Here is a 5000-nt window from a genome sequence, read left to right as displayed (position 1 = left end):
AAGCACAGAAAAGTAAAGAAAAAAAATAGTTTCGCCCCACACGTTTGTGAAATGCTCGACACAAAATTAGTTAAATAGTAAAAGAATTCACTAGCATTTAAACACGAGATCATTATATATATTTTTTTCCTTTTTTCTGTGTGTGTGTGTGTGTGTGTGTGTGTGTGTGTGTGTGTGTGTGTGTGTGTGTGTGTTCTTGTTATTTATGCCTTGTTAGTTTTTAAGTATGGTCTGTTAATTTTGCTTTGGGGTTCCAAGGTTCGTTAGGGAAAGTTCAGTTTCATGGCTTGTGTTCAGTGTATCAAAGGATCGTCTCGATGTTTTGTGTGTTGTTAGGCGTTTTCTTGTAGAATGGGGGAAAAAAATGATGATGTTGATGATGATGATGGAGATGATGATGTTGAAAGAGATGATGATGTTGAAAATGATGACGAAGATGATGACGATGAAGAAGAAGAAGAAGAAATATGATGATGATAAGGATGATGATGATGATGAAGGTGGTGATGGAAATGAAAAAAAATAGAAAAAAAGAAAATGAAGAAGAAGAAAAAAAAAAAAAAAAGCAAGAGCAAAGGATGGATGATAATAACTATGACATGAGTGAAAGTCGGAACGTTCAGTGTGAGGCGGGCAAGGATCGGCGCAACACGAAGCTATCACAAATGAGACCAGAAGTTGTAATTATGATGGCGTGATGCAACTCATTATGGCGTCGTCATGCTGCTGGTGATGTGGATAATTGAGAGCAGGTGTGACAGTGTTCCCCGCCAGGCAGTATCGTGTCGACATTTGCAGAGAGACATGAGTGAAAACAAAAAACACGTTAGAGATCTTAGAATGTAATTATATAATCTTCCTTTCTATTTTTTTTATTTTTTTTTAGGCGTGGTATGTTTTTTTTTTATTTGGTTTTATTTTTATTTTCGTATTAGTTCTTTTATCTTATTTTTGTCTAATTGTGTAAATATTAACCCCATTTAATACTGGGACACATTTTCACCTTGAGATTTGTGTACGATAAGACCATTTTATTGACGTTATAAAGGGTCTATGGTGATCAGAAGATTAATAGCCAATCTTTACTATTTTAATCTGAAACTGAATAAAATCACCAAATAGTAAGCAGAATAAATATGAAAATGCGTCATGGTACTCAAGGGGTTAAGTAAAATATGTGTGTGTGTGTGTGTGTGTGTGTGTGTGTGTGTGTGTGTGTGTGTGTGTGTGTGTGTTGTGTAGTGTATGGGTTTCTCAGCAGCGTTATGTGGCGAGCCTCTGATATGTAGGAGTGTAGTTGTGATGATACCAGCGTTTTCTGTTATTGCAATGTATTGGGAGGTGATTGTTTACCTGCTTAGTGGACATCTCATTAGTGAAGTAATTAATTCAGTGGTAGGGAAGAAGGGGAATTTAATTTGCATGCAGTGAAATTGCGGCAATCAGTCCTGGATCTCGTTAGTCTTGGTGCAGTGGACCGTCAACATGGTTAGCGTCATTGGTGTGGCGGTTCCTAAGTGCCTTGTAATTCGTCATGTTACGTCAGTGGTTCAATGTGAGCTGACATCCTTGTCTATGTTTGTAAACTTTTCACTGTCTTTTGCCGACAACTTGTTCTAAACTCTTGTGGAAGCTATTGAGATTTTCAAGAGTGATGTAAATATTGTGGTAAAGTTTGAACACAGATTAAGCATCATGAATAGGGAAGGAACCCACACCAATGAGAGCGTACAAACAGTACCAAGTAATTCCTATGATTTCTGAAAGTATATCTTGTGAGACAACGCATTGTGTCAACTGTCTTCACGTGTGCCACCAGAGTCTGCCTGAAATGAGCGTCCTGCGATGCTTTGGGTCGTTTTAATGTATACGAAATCTCGGTAACCTTCATCCACGACTGCCATGGTGTCCGCTGGCCGAAATACAGTGTGCCAAAATTCCATTACTGATTGAAAAATAAAATGTATGATCCTAGTGGCAGAAACTGTCAGCCGAGTGGCAGTGAAAGTGGTGGAAGGGAAGGACACAGATTAATGACAGGTGCAGGAAGAGGACGGCGGCGGTCGGCGAGGATTGCTGTGTTAGATCAGACAAAATGTCGCGAAAAAGTGTTTTTGAAAGAAGACACCCAGCGAGAGGTCGTGTTGGAGAGCCTTTTTTGTTTCAACAAATTTTAAGGTCATTTGTATGCATTAAACATACTAGCAGTGGCTGTTTGTAAAAGTGATTAGAAGGAGAGCAAGTGTACGCCCCAATGAATAACAGCGGCAGAACAAGGAGGTGCATGAGATACCGACGAATGCTGCCACGCACACACCGTACACGGCCCACGCGTTCTTAAGAGTATTAGTCATCATTTTGGCCTCCCAGACTAAATGTTCCTTTGTTCTGGATGATAGCTACTCACTTCGAGAGAGAGAGAGAGAGAGAGAGAGAGAATCTTATAGTAAGCGTCTCTTGAAGTAACGCACCACTCATCCAAAACATCCACGCACTGATGGCCTGCGACAACATTGTGTGACGTTGAGCTTTTTTTACAACTTTTTTTTTACAAGAGAGGATATGAAATTTGGAGTTGAGCATAAACACCAGCGTATAGGCGCCCCAGGCAATGTTGTCAGCGCTGGGAGTGTCGCTCTTGTTGCCGAGAGACACTGATGCTTTGTATTTCCTGTGAAGATGAGTTGGTGTTGGAGTCGATTGTCACCTTCGCGCCATGGAATGAATGAACTGTCGTCTTTATCAAACAGTCCAATCAGTTGTCTTGTGTGTGTGTGTGTGTGTGTGTGTTTCTATCTGCCTGTTTGTCTATCTGTCTGTCTGTCTGTCTCTCTGTGTGTATAATGGACAACCAGAACCATGTCTTCACTGTTCCCAGTTTTCTGTATGCATTATTTCTCGTTTTCAAGGAGAGAGAGAGAGAGAGAGAGAGAGAGAGAGAGAGTATTAGAAACACCAACACATTCTATATTACCTATGAACTGATGTACTACCATTGCTGATTACAAGCTCTGTGAACAAACTCAAACTCTCTTCACCCTTCACCCTACAATCCTCCTTTACCCTTTCTTGTTCCTCCCTTGCTGCTCATACACACACACACACACACACACACACACACACACACACACACACACACACACACACACACACACACACACACACACACACACACACACACACACACACACACACACACACACACACACACACACACACACACACACACACACTTCCATTTCATCTCTCTCGCTCCCTTCCTTCCTTCCTTCCTTCCTTCCTTCCTTCCTTCCTTCCTTCCTTCCTATCTTTCTTTCTTTCCTTCTTTCTTTCTTTCTTTCTTTTTTTCTTTCTTCTTTCCTTACTTTTCTTCTTTCTTTCTTTGTTTCGTTCGTTCGTTCGTTCGTTCGTTCGTTCGTTCGTTCTTCTTTTCCTCCTTCTTTCCTCTCCCAGTCCTCTTCAACAAACCAAGACTCTGAATCACATCCCCGGACACTCCTGTGCTTTCCTTCCACTCATGTCATTACAACTTGACACTCCTCTGCGTCTTTATCAACGCTTCACATCTGCTCCGAGACATAACAGTTTGATATGACCTCTCTCTCTCTCTCTCTCTCTCTCTCTCTCTCTCTCTCTCTCTCTCTCTCTCTCTCTCTCTTCTTAAGCCTCCCTCCATCCCTTCATGTATATTTTCAGTGTGTATGTACTGCAATTCGAATAAACCGTGTATTATTTATTTATCATTACACACACACACACACACACACACACACACACACACACACACACACACACACACACACACACACACACACACACACACACACACACACACACACACACGTTCCCCTCGCCAAGCTTTGAATCCTACCAGCATCTCTCCACTTGGTCCCTTCCCCTCCACACTTCCCCTTTCTCCCATCAGGGGCAGGAGTGGTCCTTCAAGTGTTTGCTTAGGCCATGTATTGACTCTGTCCTGCCTCTGTATGTGTGTGTGTGCCAGTTTGTGTAGGCCTTGTGTGTTTGGCTTGAAAGAAACTAGAAGGTACAGTGCCCCTTCTCGAGTACCTGTATTGTGTGTGTGTGTGTGTTTTCAAGAGATGGAAATGGGCTTAGTTTAGAAAGATATTTTTTCTTTCTTTCTTCCTGGAGACAAGTCAATCAAAGCAGGACATGGCAAGGCAAGGCAAGGCAAGACGTTAGTTGTTGTTATAATTATGGCTTGTTGTCTCATTTTCTTTATATACTTACCTTATGAGAGAGAGAGAGAGAGAGAGAGAGAGAGAGAGAGAGAGAGAGAGAGAGAGAGAGAAAGACAGACAGACAGAACGTAAGAAAATGATTAAGGAACCTTCAGTGATCCATTAGAAGAAGAGCAATGAAGGAAGGGAGAGAAGGGAGGAAGGAAGGAGGGGAGGGAGGGAGAGAGGGAAGGAAGGATGTACAGAGTGAGTGGAGGAAAGGCAAGGAATGAGATCAGGGTGAGGTAAAAGACTGGAATGGATTAGCGAGCAGGGAGGAGGGATGTTGATTAGGATGAGAGAGAGAGAGAGAGAGAGAGAGAGAGAGAGAGGAGAAAGCAAAGGAGAAGCCAGGCAAGGTAATGCATTGAAAAGAATCTGGCATTGAACGGAATTGACCTCTCTCTCTCTCTCTCTCTCTCTCTCTCTCTCTCTCTCTCTCTCTCTCTCTCTCTTTCTGTCGCACATCTTCCCTATGGACAATTTACATTTAATTAGGCTAGTAACTCCTGCGGTGAACTTCATATCATTGTGTGTGCTCCGTTTCACCCCGGCATTGCTTAGGACGCGGCAGGCTCCGGTGCTGGCGGGAGTGTCAGGCCCCTCTAGTGTCTCTCTCTGGCACCGCACCCTCGCCTTTGTGTGTTAGTGATCTTCGGGAACTCGAGAGCACTGGTTTTCTTTTCCCCATCTCATCGTTTTCTGTTTATGTATTATATTCATGGTTTTCGAGGTTTATTGGCGTTTTTGTGTTCTTTA

The sequence above is a fragment of the Portunus trituberculatus genome, chromosome 47 (assembly GCF_017591435.1).
Source record: "Portunus trituberculatus isolate SZX2019 chromosome 47, ASM1759143v1, whole genome shotgun sequence".
Classification (NCBI taxonomy): Eukaryota; Metazoa; Arthropoda; class Malacostraca; order Decapoda; family Portunidae; genus Portunus; species Portunus trituberculatus.
Note: the sequence above shows the minus strand (reverse complement) of the source record.